At 41.0% G+C, this 17,732-nt stretch overlaps 1 protein-coding gene across 22 annotated transcripts in view; it reads right to left on the bottom strand.

Moving 5' to 3' along the window:
- The window catches only part of ZBTB20 (zinc finger and BTB domain containing 20), a 468,885-nt gene that overhangs the window by 182,177 nt on the left and 268,976 nt on the right, over positions 1-17,732 (bottom strand). For 21 of the 22 annotated variants that reach the window (XR_007379433.1, XM_048958187.1, XM_048958158.1 and 18 more), the window contains one exon: positions 478-580. The gene's annotated coding sequence lies outside the window, so the exon portion shown is untranslated. Of the gene's footprint in view, positions 1-477; positions 586-17,732 lie in introns of all 22 variants that reach the window. The other variant, XM_048958127.1, reaches the window with a different exon arrangement.

The raw sequence follows: 17,732 nt of genomic DNA, 5'->3' as shown, positions 1-17,732 counted from the left end.
ACTACTGACAGAGTATTTCACAGCTTTCATTTTCAGTTTCACCATATACCTCACTTCTGTCCACCAGGATATGAAGCAGGTCTGGACTCTCCATACACAGAACTTTAAATGAATCTCTTTTCACTTTACCATGTAGAGCATGTTACTTCAGGATTGATACTTTCAGTATTAGTCTCAATTACATGAGTGATGAATGCTACTCCAGTCAAAAAGCAAGACCAAGATAATAAAAGTCTTTATCTGTCTAACAACCTAAATTTCAGTCCAAACACTCCCGATCAACTTAGCTTCTTTACCAAAAACACAGGTACAGACAGATACTGTGGTTATTTGCCACTCAAATGTTCCAAGTGGATACAGTGAAAATCGAACTGCCAAAGGGCTTTTCTGCAGTGAATTAACAGGTGATTTGACATTGAAATTTCTACCTGTTAGTAGTTTTCATCTTTGGTTTCAAGACAGAAAATGGGATGATACCTTTCAAAGCTGCATCTCAATCAGACTGTACGAAGAGCAAGGTTTCATTCCAACCAAATCTCTCTCTCTCTCTTGTTGAGTTGAGGAAAACTGCCAACGACTGCTGCTCTTGCCATCAGCATGCCATGTAGATGTTAAGAGAAGGCAAAGTAAAGGGAAAGAAAAAAAAGAAAAATATAAGTTTTATATAAACAACAAGCTACACATAATGACTACATTTGAGGACAACAAAATGAAAAGCATTGGCTTTAGTACGAGGAAATAAACAAATACATTAAACCTTGGAATAGCTTCAGCTGCGAGTTATTGGATATGGAGAATATGTCTCTAAAATCAGCTTCAGAGGATACAATATTTTGAAAACATATGATAAACCTAGAGGGACAACATTAGAGAAACATACCTATTGTAGCATCAAATGCACTACGCTATTACTCATAGAGCAGGTTAAGTCCCTTCAAAAACCCTGTAACGCAGTATGAGCACTTACAACATATGTTCTTGCCTGCAAATAGCCCAGGGTGCTAGAGGTGGTGTTTGTTTTTTGTTTTTTTAAAGCCTTCTACATGGGCCTAACACTGCCTTTGTTGAAGGTAGTGTTAACATGCATCAAATGCAGTGGGAATCAAATGTGGTTAACTGCATACTTTGAAAAATCACAGCCAATATGTTCATCTGATGCCATCATTCTTTGAGGACAAGTGTAGGCTATGGAATAGCACAAGCGATAAGGAGCAGCAGTCTCAAGTACACTTTTCAGAACCAAGGAAGCTTATTTCATTTCAGGAGAACTTTTTTAATGGATAACTGGGAATGTGCATCTTCCAAACAGTACTAAAGAGTAAGTAAAAGACTGCCAAGATAACCTTACAGTGATAGAATTTTCAATGCCTTTTCATTAAAAAAAAAAAAAAAAAAAAAAAAAGAGTTCTTCAATGCAACTCTTAAGAGAACAGCAGCCAGTGAAAGCATGCTCCTTGGATTAATGCAAGAAGTCAGTACCCCCCAACTAACAGTAAATGTAATGAGAGTGTCTTCAACACATTTGCTATGAATCAAAATGGGTTCACATTCACCAGTATGCAGAAAAGTAGAATCCTAACTATCAGCGAGATCCTTTGTTTTGCTCCAGTAAAACTGTTCTAGGAAGTTGAATATACTAAGTTAGCTACAGAACGTGAGAATTGCATGATTAAATTGCATTAAGTTACCTGTACTGATAAAACACAGGATCAGATGTGAACAGAAAACAGCACTTTCTTATCATGGGGATGTAATCACTACGGGCGGGAGCAAAAACTCCTAAGCTGGGAAGTGAAAATAAAAGTGGATCTTCTTTCCCCATGAGAAAGTGGTTCTGGAAAAATCCACCTGAGATATCTCAAATAACATGGATATTTTCTGTAGACTAGCTAGAAAACAGAGAAAAAGAGCCTTCCAGAATGAGCAGCTGGGACATACTTGTTTTGACTTTTCTCGGGTAAAACAGTTATTCCCAAGGAAATTTTGTATTTCAAGAAAAGAATTTCTGCTGAAAAATTATTCAAATGGAAAATGCCTGGCCACGTCTACAAAGGGCAGGACCACTGCCCTCAGCCAGGGAAAGAAGTACGCCAAGACCAGTGGACTGGGTAAGTCCCAGCCTCTATTTCTGGTTCCGCCACAGTCTTCTTACACAGTCTTCCATTCCTTGTGATACTATTTCTTCTCCAGCCTTTCTGTTACGGAATCACAAGATATCCTGAGTTGGAAGGGACCTATGAGGATCACTGAGTACAATTCCTGACCCCACACAGCACCACGCAAAATTCAAACCCTGTGTCTGGTAACAGTGGCCAAACACTCCTTGAACTCTCACAGCTCAGTGCCGTGCCCACAGCCCTGGGCAGGCTGTTCCATGCCCAGCGCCCTGTGGTGCAGCCCCTGTCCCTGACCCCCAGCTGCTCTCCCCTGACAGCTCCATGCCGTTCCCCGTCGCTGTCACACAGAGCAGAGCTCAGCGCTGCCCCTCCGCTCCCTGTGAGGAGCCGCAGCCACCATCAGGCTCCCTTGAGCTCCTCTGCTCTGGGCTGAGCACACCACTTGCCCTCCAGACCTTTCTCCATCTTTGTAGCCCTCCTTTGGACACTCTCTAGTAGTTTTATGTCTTGATGTTGTGGCACTAAGCCTGCAACAGTGCTCCAGGTGAGGCTACACAGCAGAGAGTGGGACAATTCCTTTCTACTCTTGGCTGTGCACCCTTCAGGACAGGAACCATCTCTCACTATATGGTATATGCTGCACAATATAACACACATGTTTAAGGACTTTGAGCACTGCAATAACAACAGTATTTTCCTTCCTATATTAGCTAGCTCCTTAAACTGAGAAAAACACAACCTATGGCTGCAACACTATTGTATACCATGGGGATGCAGGAGGATGTCTTTTCATCATAAAACTAATCAGATTTAATACACAGAATCAGACAACTGTATAGCCCAGTCTTGTGATCTGTGTTCCAAGCTGCCAGAAATAAGGCAGGAAAGGAGGGGGGCCATCTCCTGTGTCCTTAATGAAAGAAGAAGAGAGATGACTGGACTAAGAGCTGATGAGGTTACAAGGCAACAGCAGTGCCATGAGTTGTTTGGGCTTAAAGCCAGATGTCTTGTATTTCCTTTGATTGTTTCTAAATAATTAATGGAATTAATTTAATCATGTGACCCCCTCTGCCTTTTTTTTTTTTTAGTATTTGGCTCTGTATACTAACACTAAATATAAAGGAGAAAAATGAGATAGTCTATAGCATACTGAATATTGATGCTGTGTGTTTAGACTGCATCAACAGCTGATAATCATATCCACAAGACAGTATATCTACAGCACACACACTGTTTGCATGAAACAGATCAAGTACTAGCCTTCATGCTCCATCCATAAACCAGCTCATCTGTGGCATATGGGCACTGCACGTTTGAAGTAGTAAGATAGAGGGTACAGTTTTCTCTCCACCCACACTAAGATGAACCTGCCACTACTATTTCACGTAACATTTTCTGGCAAGCTCCCAGTTTTCAGTCATGCTGGTTTGCTTGAAAGAAACACTCAGAGGAGACTCGGCTCGTCTAGCTGTTTGAACAAACAAAATAATCACATATCTTGAGCTAATGGTCCAAGGCTTAATGAAGTTCATAGAAAAGAGGCTACATATGATGTAAATGTCCCCTTCTGATTTATTCAGATCAGTCACTGCTGTTTGTAAAAGGAAATGGATTATGAGGATAGTAAGTAGCCCTGTGCTCTGGCGTAGACAAGCTTTTGCTTGGTACAGGAGTATTTGGTGCACAAAGAAAACTGCAACCACTAGCAGTAAGAATTCCACTTTTCCAAATTTTTCTACACTAAGGCACTGACTGTAACTGCAGGAGAAGGTGTGCTCCTGTATCTCACTTGTTGAAGGTTCCAGTCTCAGAGGCACGATAATCCTATATGAATATTTTGAACATTAGGATTAGACTAACGATGTAAGACTGCCAAAATATAACAGCAAAAATCCTGAACAAATGAAGACTACTGAAGATAGCTCCCTGCTCCCTACGTGCACATGTACTCAGTAAAAACACTTGCCTGATCTCCTACATTCTTCTACAACATACTCGCAGCTCCTTCATGCAATTCTCCAGCTCCACTCGTCTTATCTACTCTTTTTTCCAACCACATTTCAGGTTACCTTGAATCACATGGCACCAATCAGCAGGTAGTTTTAAATGTAGCAGCTGGAAGACAATGGAAGTGAGAGAGAAATCTGACAGCTTGGGGATCACTCCTGCTTTGTCCAGCAGTGCCCCCGATTTTCGGAAGTAAGGACACAGCATCTTCACAGATGTCAAGAAAAATTTTCAGAAACATGCACAAAGCTGACCTAGGAGCCAGGTAGGAGTGTAAGTGGGAAGCTGCAGAGTGCTTGGAAAAATCTACTTTCTTATATTTTAATCCTAGATCCCTATTTGGTAGTCACTGGATCAATCACCAGTACCAGTGTTTTCTACAGCTAAAATCATTCAGTCGTGAGAAGTGAATGCTGAAGAACTCTCTATCAAAAAGCCTGGCCATAATCTTCAAGGACTTAGCAGGCAAGGCCAAGCAACTCTACAGGCATCTTTCTCCATCGTTAACTAAGAGAGCCAATTGGGTTCATAAGAAGAAATTAATTTCATTACAAGAAGACTACAAGGACCATATGCCTAAGCCTCTCAACTGGAACTGGGGCAGCACCAAAAACTGCATCAGCCCCACACACTGTACAGAACTTCAGCTGGAGAGAGCATCATTACTACCAGAACCCAGGCTACAGCACTGCAGAGCACTTTGTGGATGTCAACTCATGCTGAGGGGCACTTCTGCAAGAAAAGAGCAAGATGAATGAGACTGATCACACTGAGCAACCAGAACCTTACTCTGTCCTGTAAGCCCTTCTCTAAAACGGTTATGAAGTTGTATGTCACCAAACAAAAATGCAGAAAAAAAAAAGTGGAAAAGAAACCACATTGGTTAAAAAAAGAACAAGAGCAACATACAGAGAAACTTGAAGTGACTCCTACAGTTTCCACCAGCTACGTATAACACACACAGAGTACCCTCTCCTTGAAAGTCAGACACAGATAAACAGGCACTGGGTTTTGCATTCAATGAAACTGTTTCAAGATAGGAATGATCACATAGGAAAAAGCTAAATTCCAAGGCAGAAACACTGGAATTAGTCGACAATATAGTTGGTTGGTATCTGCATCTCAGTAAATCACAAACAACCCTGTATTTGCTTGTTTTTCAGCATTTTGGGAGAGAGGGTGTGTTAGAGTGAGATGATGACATTTTTCCTTTAGCACCAAGGTTCTCTGAAAGCGACTACGTATCAAACTTTGCTGAGAATGCATTTTTTGTTCTTCTGCTTTATTTCCCTTTAATGATAGCTTTGCAGTGAATCCTATTTGTAAGTAGCTCAAATAAATGCAAATTTTATCTTGTAAGCAATACCTTCCAAAATATTACTACAACTGAAAATAAAAAATGAAGAGCAAAAATGCACTGGGTCTTCCCCAGTGCCCCCATCTCTCCAGGGGACTGGACTGCTTGCTATTACTGTACATGGAGTACCATGCATGGTACTTGGCATTATAAATATGTACTATATTGAAAATATACAGTCCAAGACCCCAGGGGCCTACGTTCTAGTTAAGAATTAGACTTGTGCAAATAACTGATTTATTTGAGTAACTGACCGAACTGCGAACACTGAAAGGAAGAAAACACCACCACCTAGGAGTTTTATAAAATGGAGTAGCTATTTGTTCGTGTTAGATACATTTCAATTAAAGTACGTTTTGTTTCAAAACAAAGCCAGAAATCTTGTTTAGACACAAAGGACAAAAGTTTTTGGCTTTACAAAGCATTTCTTTTAATATTTTTTTTCTCAGATTATTTATTTTCCATAGGTTTGGCTAACATGTATGTGAGGCAAGCAGATTTTGGCACAGAAAACATTATATTCAACAGTTTTACCCAACTCTGAATCTAAGGGCTAAACTACAAGTCCACCAGCTCCTGACTTCTCTAGCGCTATTTCTGATGGCCCTTCTTCAAGTGTAGCAGTGCAAACCAGCCCTGGCCCTAGTCTTTCTATAATATTCATTCGACGTGGGAGGAGACAGTATGGGTCAGATACACACAGCAGTGAATAAACTCACTTGACCAGTGCTAATGAGTTTGACCAGGAAGGCGGGGGATTTGTCTTCTCATTTTGGTTCAGCCCCTGCTTGTGCATCCAAGGTGAGTTATTTCACTTCTTTATGGTTGCCTGTCTGTCCATCCTTCACCTCTGCTGTCTCTAAGCAAATTTAAGCATTAGATACACCTCCTGAAGTGCATCTGAATGGCATATAACATAATAGATTGCTTATCTTAACCGGAGTCTGCATGATTTATTATAATATAAATAACTGCTTGACTGCAATCAAATCTCTTTTTAATGCCAACAGTTTCACTTGCATATACTTAGTGGCCCATCATGGGACCATCATTTTCTTTTTTAATTAATTACTTATTAATAGAGGTAAAATATGAATGGATGGCAAGTCTAGATTTTTCCTGTTTCATCAGTTCCAGTGGTAAAAGAAAGCATCTTATTTACTGCTTCTAGGAACCAATAGGAACGTGTAATGAGTGAAGTCTGAAACCCTAGATCTCCTTGGCACTTTTATGTCCCCATTATTTGGGGATAAACCCATTCAGCCCGTTCAGAGAGGGCAAGACAGGTGGCTTTAAAGCTGCTTGCTGAAATGCCAAGCAGGTAACCTCCACATTCTTCTGAATGTAGGTTCGGCCACAATATTGCAACTGGTATGAATGGGAAATGCAAGCTCCTAATGCAGTCCTACGGTATATCTGTAAAGAGGCAGAAGCAGTCTGTGAGGCTGGAAGAAAGAGGTTAGAGTGCTTCTGCTTTGGAGACCCCATACCTCCTATAGGGCCCACTTGCTTACTCAGAAGGTGGCTAGAATTTCTTAGAAAATAAATAATCGAGAAACTAATGCAAAATGACGAACTCTTCAACTTTGACGTGCAGTGCTGAGGGCTGGGGGTGGGGAGGTTTTTCAGAGCGTACGGGGCTGTCACAGACAATAAAATCAGTCACGTTTTTAAAACACTGGGGACAGAGCTGAGAATGTGCCCCATTATGTCATAAGATGTACTCCCTGGTTACAAAAGGTGCGTGGGTTACTGTGAGCTCGCGTGCTCATTTGCTGAGACCGTAAAAGGCAGAACAAAGCGCAGCCTGAGAAAGAATAACTGCGTGATCGTATTTGTTGTATGGGCCCAGTCCTGCTCACCTCAGCTACCCTGGAGTACAATTTCTCTCCATCCTTCGGACTGCTGCTCTTTAACAGGCAAAAACATACCGCTGCCATCTCGCAGCCAGCTCATCAGTGAGGCTGAGCTTCATCCACAGCCTCCTGTGAGGGGACCACTAAAGCCTTCCAGGCCCTGCTGCTCGGCATCAACACGACTGTGCTCTGTCCAAGGGCCACATCTGCAGTCAGCGATTCCCGCCCGCACGCTAATGCCCCTGCTTCCCCTCCATGCTATGCTAAAGAAGCAATTATTATAATTAAAAATAAATCCTTCTCTCTGTCGATTGTACTTACTGGCCATTGCTGCCATCTAGCCAGAAGCATCACCAATACTAACGGAAGCCTTCAGCCTGTTTATTTTCCCTTTGCTGCCGGCCCGAAGCAGGGATAAATGCCTCCCTTGTTACTCACTACCTCAGTGGAGAGATTTGTAAACTTTCACAGGGGTTTCCTTTTATTTTTTCAACAGGTGACAAAATACTGTATGAGTGCAGGTGCTCTGGGGACACAAACAGGAAAATGGAGATCAGACACAGCTGTGGCTGAAGAAAGGGAAAATTCAAGACAAAGACAGCAGATAAGAGAACGCTAAAAAGAGCAGAGAAATGTTTGAAAAGGGGTAGTTAAATATATATATATATATATATATATATTGCTAACTTCTGCAAGGTAGTTCTAGCAGAATAATTTTGTCTATTTTGTTATCATGCCAAATTTTGGCAGGTGTTACTGGGTGAGGGTTGGCAGTTCATTGAAAAAAGTTTCTAGATGTTATTGGAAAAGGATTAAGAAGCTGTTGACTCAAGCTAGCATTGAAGGATGTGCTGAAGGTCACAGCTGAGGGGCACTAGCTGGTGTTACTGGACGTGGTAAAGAAGGAATGATAAGGATGTGATTTCTGAGTGCTCCCAAGTTCATATTCATTCTTCAAAGAATTTGCTCCCAAACGTCAGTCATGGATATGTTCCTACTGGAGGGCTCACTGTGCAGCCATCCTTTCATCTCCTTTTGGAGTATGTGGCGTGAGATACGAACAAAAAAGAATATTACAAAAAGGATATTTGGAAACATTCAGATGGAGTTTCATGGGCTGTTTTGTGCCTAAACTTCAGCTATCAGAAGCCAACTTAAATTCACAGACACTGTAGGCACTCACATCTCTAGACAGCACAGTTTCAGAGCCCCAACCTCAGTGGCATAACAAGCAAAAGGTGGCAAACAATGGGTAAAGAGAAAATAATCATGAATGCATCATAAAAGGCACTGATCATTCTCTGATCATAATATTCAATAAAATAAAAGAGGGGAGGGGAGGAGTACAATGAATATTTGTGAATCGAAATTCTTTTGCTGTGCTTACCACACAGGGAAAAAAGAAAAAGCTGTATTTTGCTTCCCTGATTTTTTCCACTAAACAGGGAGGTTTCATGGGTATTCTAGAGTAATATTCAGCTGTGAATCCAATTTATGCAGTGGGATAGGATTAAAAAAGGAACAGAAGGTCTGGATTCTGAACCTGCTCTAACAGCTTTGATTTGAATACAACCCAAGTCTTGAAATGGCTTGTTTTCCACTTCTGGTTTGGAGCTGGTTGAAATATTGCCACAGTAGCACTTCCTGTAAAATTTTTGTCCAAGATTCTCATTATTTGGAATTAAACTCTAAAGATTTTGGCACCGTGAAATCCAAACAAAACTCCATTCCTGACTCAACTGGCCCAGGAGTCAACTCAAGCTTAATCTGGTCCTGGGTCCAAATCCAGCTTCAGCCCATTTCCACTGTTATATAGATTATGCCATAATACCTCCTCCAGCTTCGGGATTTATAATGCCTCCTTGCAGGATGCATATTTGTGTGTAAATACATAAATCATATCAGATAAACAAAGAAGGCATGCCAGAAAACAGGAGGGGAGGGAAGAGGAGAGATACCTACCAAGCAGTTTGTCTCTAAAGTGTTGCCAGTTGTGAAAGGACTTGACGTGCTAATATCCGCTCATTCAGACTCTTACAGACATGCTAAGAGCGTGACGGCTGGCAGGCAGTGCATTTAAGTGCTGTTACTGAGGCCCCCAAATATTGACAGAGTGCCAGACTCTGAGAAACTATTGATGTATGCAGCCGGCCGCTGCTCCAGACACCTCTCAGACAGAGTCTTTAAATGTCACAGATTAATGAATTTTCATGAAATGGAGAATGAGAGAAAGAATTAAAAAAAAAAAAAAAAAAATCCCACAGCACCAACATGAAAGCATTTTTTATCCCTACACAGAATTCTGCCCTCAAGCCTCAAGATTCCTAATAGATTGTAACAGAACGTAAGTCGGCAGTAGATGCGGGGTCGAGGAGGCGACACCCTCGAGATCATGCAGAGCATCCTCAAACAAAGCCAAAATGAGAGATGATCGTTCTCAGAAAAAAAGAAAAAAAAGTCAGGAGGCACTTCTATCTTTTGCATTTTAACCAAACCCATAAGTGACACAGTTTAAGGGGTAGAACTGGTTAAATGGTTCACATTTTGAGGCACAAATGGGGCCAAGCTGCAAAGGAGGGATGTTGAAGGACTCTAACTCTAGAGTCATTCTGATAGTACTTGGACCCTCTCCTTGTACTTGATATTGTTCTTGATCTTATCCAAGAAAGTGGCAAACTTATGATAGAACATCTTCATGTCATCAGATAAACCAAGTATGCTGATTATTTATCTTTTTTCATTTACATCAGTGAACTCAAATATGTATGAAAGAGCTTCAAATATCATTAAAATGTAATAATGCAAAATGCAGTTGGAGAAATCTATGCATAAGACATCACTTAAAAAGGAAGGAGGTGAAGGGATGATGTATGGAAAGGTATAAACGGGCCATTTATAGGCAGCTGTTAGAAATATGGTTTTGGCAAGCCTGTCTGCACACAGCCACTGGGATCCATATGCCACTTGCTTCATTGCCCTTGGGCAATCGATTCCTACACGGTTTAGCTGCCCTCTGTGCTGGCCAGCACGCTGTGGCATGGGAGTACTATGGAGAAGGAGCCACGCACAACACAGCCTTGGTGTTTGGGGTCAGCTCGGTGAGGTAGGCTGCACATGTGCTGCAAAGGGTCCTTCAGCTTCAGCAGCTGAGCAGGACTCTGTGGTTTTCCACTTACATTTTTGCTGCAGAATAGTCAACATTCTTCCCCCCGCCCCCAAGTTCTTCTAAATACCCTCTGTCTCTGACCTTACAACCGTTTGCTGACCCCAGCAGCTATAAAATAAGCGCAAGGAATGTTCAAGAGGAGCTTGTTTCCACATCATTTTGTCAGGCAGGTTATCTGGGACTACTATCACCAAAGCAAATAAATAGGAATTAAAAAAAAAAAAACAATCAAAAGACAAAGTCAATTTTCTGACTGCAAATGAGTACAGGGACTCTGAAGCTAAGCTCCAGCTCCTAACAACATAGAAAGCTGTAAGTTTTGAAAGCCATCATACTCCTGCCGGTTGACACTCATGGCAATCAACTGCATCCTGGATTGCAACACCCAGCCATTAGCATTACCCACTCTGGTCACCACCTAAAGCAGATCTTCCCTACCATCAGACATCCCACACTAGCCAGTCTTGCAGGAGGCTCTCCAACCAGTTATCCACTCTACAAATGATCTGGAGGAAGCAGCAAGCAGTCATCCTCTGCAGATCAGGCAGAACACACACGCATGTGAGAGTGGACGACACAAACGACTGATTTAAATATACAAGAAGGCAAAATGTCAAAGGCTTTCTATTCTGAGAATAATCTGTAGACAAACAAAGAAAAAAATCAATATAGATTTTTACACTGGGAACTATTTCACACATCATTGCAAAACTTACTTTTAAAGGTTTTTAAGGTTACTAAAGAGTCTGTCTAACGTTACAGCCCCTTCTGGCCTTCTCTCCTTTCACACACACTCCTTTTCTATTCTTCTTTCTTCCTCTCCTGTTTTAAAAAGTGAATGAGGACCGGTCACAAAGCACTGACCCAGTGGTTCACTCAGCCCAGTAGCTCACCTTCAGCAAAAGCCAGCACTGTCTGTAGAAATCTGTCTCTTTTCTGGAAGAATTGAAATAGCAATCTAATGCTTTTAGAACACAAAATTCTAAGTGAACATGTTGGAAAGGGAGCAAGTGGTGCAACTGTCTAACTTACTGCAGGAATGGACACGGTTTTTTTTAATGATGTTTTGGCATTTTAACTAAATGAAGGGATCGAGTTAGACATAACAAAGTCATGTGACTTGTCTGAAGTTATGCAAGATGCTTCTCTCCCTGTCTTCCTTCGCAAACACTAGTACAATTAAGTCTCATTGTCCCTGTTTTCTTTGTATGCTATGCATGTTAACAACAGCCGTTTTGGTCCCATAGATTCAGTGTTATCTCCAAGACAAAGGTGGGAAGAAATCTGGGAGAAGTGGAAATATTAAAGACTGCACAAAATAAAATAAAATTAATAATAAATGAATGCAAAATATCAATTGAAAATGAAAGAACAGATAAAAGACATTACACAATCACAATTATTATGTTTGAAAGGGTCCTTGAAAGTTTCTTGAATTCAAATTCCTTCGTTTAGTTTAGGAGAGTATCAAAGACCACCTCCTTGTTCTAATCTAGTCTCTTTGATTGTCTCCTTACACTTTCTATCCATTAGTTCATTGTAATCATTTCTGATTGCTGTTGTCTAACTTTCATCCTCTTCTTTCCTTCACGTGTGTGCACATCACAGACCACAACCAGCTTGCATGCACCCCTGCTTGTTAAAAGTCCCACCTCTTCTGCTGACTTACTGCTCTCCTAATCAAAAGGGCAGGAGGAAACAGTCGGGATTCATTCTTTTACCTCTCCCCTTCTCTCCCCCTCTCTTTTTTTCAAATGGCATAAATGTCAACTTTCTAAAAGGATGTTTGGCATAGCTGAGTTCAGTCATGTAATGTACAAAGTCGGCATGATCAAAAGGTTGCAGGGCTGCCCACTGCTAAAGAAGAAGAAAAAAAAGGGAAACAGGGATATCTTCTGAAGTGTGAAAGAATGCATGAGCCAACTGTTGCCACTGGAAACACCATGTCTATTAGTAGCAGCAGTGGGTCTGAAACAAGAAAGTGCAGGTCCAGATTCCAACTTTTTCTAAATTCAGGGCTGTTTTGATCTGATTTTCTTCTTTAAAAAAAAAAAAAAAAAGAAAAAAAAAAGAAAACCAGGGATCTACACAGCTGTGGAACTGAAAACTTTTATCCTCTGCATCGTTCCACACAAAAGCCTATACCTACGTAAAAATATAGCAGTTGTTTTTACAGGCGAAGCCGCAAATCAGAACACGGATTCACACATCAGAAATACAGCCTCTCTGGTGGTTTCGTACTGCTGCTACCTCTCACCACAGAATGTTCGTTCTCATTCTATCCACTGCTGAGAAAGAGCACAGATTATTCTTCCCTTCCACACGACTAAGATTGTTTTGATTTCACGTGGAAACTGGTTTGCAACAGTAGTGTGCTTCAGGATTGCTAAGCACACACTCATATATTCCTTTACAATTCTGATGCCATGCATCTGATTCTATTCAGCTATCGTATTTGCTTCACTCTGCTAAGTCCCGTGAAAATGTTCACATTTTCTTACCAAATGTCAGCATTAGAGAACACTACAGCTATGCCACTGACTCCTGCAAAACGCCTGAACTTGGCGGACTACAAGCCGGTGGTCCAAATATTCAGTATTAATAATCTCTCTTTGAGCTGAGAATCAGTTTTCTTGCCAAAAGATAACCCAAAAAATGTAGACAGAAAAGCTCATTTTCGATATCCATTTAATAGAAAAATCTTAATTATAGATAGCTTTCAATCCCAGAACAGTAGACAGGAACTTGAGATTAATTCCCCCTATGACAAAGTATGTGAACAATAACCAGAATTTGTAATCAATACCCAGAGGAGAGAACATCCAAATTGTAATGGGGATTTGGGATTCATCCCCAGAGGATGTAATATATGATTTGGAACAGGTAGACTGGGATTAATTTTTGATTATGAAATATTTGAACAGCAATTTTCAACTTCTAATGAAGAGAGGATGTGGACGCCACAATTAATACAATTTCTAAGTCTCTCCATCATATTTCAAGACATAAATGACAGATCACAAACAGCTGTTCGGCTTGTACACAAGTTAATGTGGGAGTGCCACCTAAAGGAAAGTGCACAAGAAGGGGCTCTGGAGAGAGGCAGGCAAAGATACAAGTTGCAGTTTCTTCACTTCTAATATAACTTGTTTATTGCAAATTCTGCATTAGAAGTAATTAATCTGTGTTTTCTGACTTTAGGAGGATAATTACAAGATAGAAAATACCAGTATGAAAATACAAGGCTTTCCTCTTGCACAGGAAAAAATTTTAAAGGAGAAGGAATTGTTGCTCTGAAGGAACATTTCAAAATAAGAGTGTGCAAGGCAAAATACATAGAATTTCAGCGTGTCCTGGAGAGGGATACAATCCAAGTTTCTCAAGTTCTTTAGAATGTAATAAAAGCACAAATTATTCACCTAGAATAAAGATGATAATGAGAGAACTGTGAATCTTATCCTTTTCTGTTAGCTTCTCTGAAATAATTTTCTTTGTTTTCCTCACAGACGAATGAGTAATTTTAATGATTATGAGCTACATCTGTGGCCATGTAAGACAAGGCAAATTTAATCTATCGGCATATTTTGCAATTTATAAGTTAATGTAGCTAACTGACAAGCTTCAGGATGGCATGCTGATCACTGCAGGGGCAGGAAGAACCTGGCCTCTATGTCCAGAATTGCTTGGTTGGGAAGATGCAGTATCCAGAGAGAAACCGCCTGCCCCTGAAATAACCTTCAGATGCAGGACTAATGATAAGATGAACCAACAACCTGTTTTATGCTCAATAAACACTTTCTTCCTAATTTATCTTTTCGGTCTCATAAAATATTTTAAGAGCTGCTTAGGATTTCTGAAATCAGAGATTCTGCTCTTACATTTTCCTCCTCCTGCAGAAAACTTTTGGAACTTCTTCTGAAAACAGACATGCCAGCTGGGGTTCTTTGTGGGGCTACCTCTCTCCCCTAAACCCTCAGATTCACATCAGCTCATGGATCATTTCCTAACCCTCCAAAATTACATATAAGTATGCTGTCTCTGCCAGACCCTATTAATCATAAACTTCTTCTCATTTCATTTCAGTATTAAACTCATCTTGTTCAAATCTCTAATTTTCCACACTGACAGAGGAGTTCTCTATACATCATTCAGCTCGATTTCCTAGATACGTTCAGAATTACAAAATTCATTCAAGCCCATCTGATCTCTTCTCACTAAACTTTCTGCCTTCCACTGACTGACAGAGAAGAATTAGCTTTCCTCCTGTCAAGTACACATCTTTCCTCACAAAAGAATGCAAAAACACATCTAAATACAGCTAGTGACTCAGTGTGCCCGTGTACTTGTGTTCTTTGCTCTACAGAGCAGTCAATTTAAGAAGCAGCAAGTCCCTCTGATATACTATCAAACAGTCTACTGGTATTTCTGGAGTAAAAGCAGCTGTAGCATTCTCTACACCACAGTATACTGCACACTGAAAGCACCAATAGGGATGAAGTGGCCCTGTTTCCTCCGCTCCTCATGAAAGCAGGAAGTCTCACAATGAAGCCATGCTCGGGAACGACACTGCTGAGCCTAATACATCACAGGTCATTTTAAGTCATTAAAAAGTAAAAATTGCCAACCACAATTATCCTCAGCGATGCTATCTAATATTAAACCCAGATGCAGATTTCACTAGGAAGAATGAATATGTCAGACACTCTCTCTTCTTTCCGTGCTGCAGCAAAGTCATCCATCACATTTCTAACCAGTTGCACAGCTTCTCTCCAGTTTTATAAAGAAACTGCAGAGCTGTGCCAGCAAAGCAAACGATGCAAACAGGAGACGGGACCAAAAGAGCACTCAAACCGCTTGCTGGTCTTTTTGGTGAGCCAGGGATTCAGCAGAAACACTGATGCCACCTCCAGAAGCTATAGGGGATGAGAAGTTTGGTGCTGCACATATGGAAAAAGTCCTTTTTCTTCCGCTTATGACACTGGGATCCAAAGGATACTCCTTCCCCATGACACGACTCAGAGACCTGCAGAGTACATACACTGCTCCCACATTCCCATAAAGACCACATCAGCTCTCTGGCAAGTTAACCTAAGTAGCTACAGCACAGGACTTGTGGTCAGGTGGACTCCATCAAAGCATGGTGGAAGACAAATTAGCTTGCCAATTTCTGCTTCAGTGTCCCCAGAAGTGAATTACTGTTTGTTGCCTATCAGTACAGAGGATGATAGCTTTAGAAACACTCTACGTTAGACAGACAGATCGATGTTTCGTTTTAGAGAACAGTCTATTATACTTTTGCAGATTTGAAAGCAAACAGACTCTGTAGCAGTATTTCTTGACTAAAAACCTGTAGAAGAAATTAAGTTACAGTCTTTTGCAACCAGAATCTGGAAGGGTGTCCCATTGTAATATTTTCAAAGAGAAGTTGTGCATGCAGTATGTATGTGCATATGGTGTTTATGAATTGTTTTTTAACTTTAGATATTTTATTCATTTTTCCACATGGTACAAGTAGAACACACATCTTTGTTGGACAGACACCAATACAGTAACATAGCTTTAGATTTCAGGCACTCGAGATTCAGTGGGACAAAAGGCTTCCCTATCTTCACGCCAGGACATCACGTCCCAGAATTAGGACACGTGCCATCAGGCAGTCAATATCTCACTGAAGATATGCAACCTTCAATACATTCTGTTATACTAAACAAAGGAAACTGTAACCACTTCCAGTTATTCCATACAGAGATAAGCACCATGAGAACTCTAAGTCTTGGCATCCAACATCCTATTTTGATTTCACTGTACTGTGGGATTTGCCGTTATCCACAGTTTGTGGACTTCATTTTGTTCTCACAGACAGCACAATAACATCAGTCATAATGAGGTTCAGAAGCCAGTAAAGTAGAAGTGGGTAAGGAATGGCACAGAAAGACCTGGCTAGTTGTTGACACAAACAGAAAAAAGCAGAGATGCTACTGATACCTGCACCCATGATCCCCACAGTCAGCAACACAGAAATCAAAATTCACTTCTCCCATTTACACCATGTTACACGGTGCTGTCACAGACCTGTGAGGAATATTCAGCGTGTTCTCTAGATTAGCAATCTATCCAAACGAAGAAATGCAGTTTATTGCTCAAACTCAGATGAAATGCAAGCGTGAACAGCTTCCCCTCAGACCAGAAAAGTTTCCCCTGCTACTGCTGACTGCCATGGCTAATAGCTATACAAACCTTGCTTATTTACTTTCCACGCTGCTGTGTCACTGTGAGCCATACCACTGTCACAGGAATCACAGGATGGTGGCATTTAACAGGGAGAGGCAGTGGTTTAAATGATTTTCCAGAAAAAAAAACAGCCAGCTTCGAAATCAAAATCAAGTTTTTCTTTATGAAGAATGGAAATACTAATGCTATGACCAAACACTTTGTATAATTTTCACATGGTGAACCATCATTCTGTTAAATGAAATGTAAGAATAGCCAGACTAGTAGTCTCGGCTGAAACTAGGACACCAGTTCAGAGAAAAGAAATAAATACAGTTTCTGTTCCCACTGAGAATTTGACACCTATCTTGCACCCCAAGGTCTGAGAAACATTGAGTACAAAAAATACTTTCTCACTGTCTGGAAAAAAAGAAAAAAAAAAAAGAAAGAGGATAAGAGAAACAAAGATCAAAATTTACATGAAGTTGACACACTTGAGTTTTCAGATGTCCAAATTAAAATGCCTACGCTGACATATAAGGCAGACAGTCCTAATGATTCTCGTCCAGACCCCTACTGAAAGTCTCTTCCTGTGCCTGGCTTAGATTTCAGGTTTCTTGACAAGCTAATGAACAGTTAACCTCACCTTCCTGATAAAACTCAAACACTCTCTGACCTCACTCTTTTCTGGAAACAAACCCATGAGGGTGGAATACACAGAATTCTGTCAATTTAGATAAAGCTCTCTGTGCATTAAAAACCAAAAAGGGGAAATTCTTGTTTGGGTGCACTGGGTGATGCTGCTGGTAGATCCAGATTTGCTCCCAAATTTCACAGATTCGGGGCAGCACTGAGCCCTCTCCCCTCCACCGCTCCTCTCCAGCAGCATGCCAGCCCCAGTGCTGCAGGCAGTGATTGGAGGGAGCTGCAATATAAATAGGAGTTGCGCTGTAGCCTTGGGGACCACAGGTGGCACGGCACATTTATCTTTGCGTGTGCCAGGCTGGATGTCTACAACA

This window comes from Lagopus muta, chromosome 1 (assembly GCF_023343835.1).
Source record: "Lagopus muta isolate bLagMut1 chromosome 1, bLagMut1 primary, whole genome shotgun sequence".
In the NCBI taxonomy this organism is placed as follows: domain Eukaryota; kingdom Metazoa; phylum Chordata; class Aves; order Galliformes; family Phasianidae; genus Lagopus; species Lagopus muta.
The sequence above is the reverse complement of the archived record's forward strand: the minus strand, read 5'-3'. Positions and strand labels throughout refer to the sequence as shown.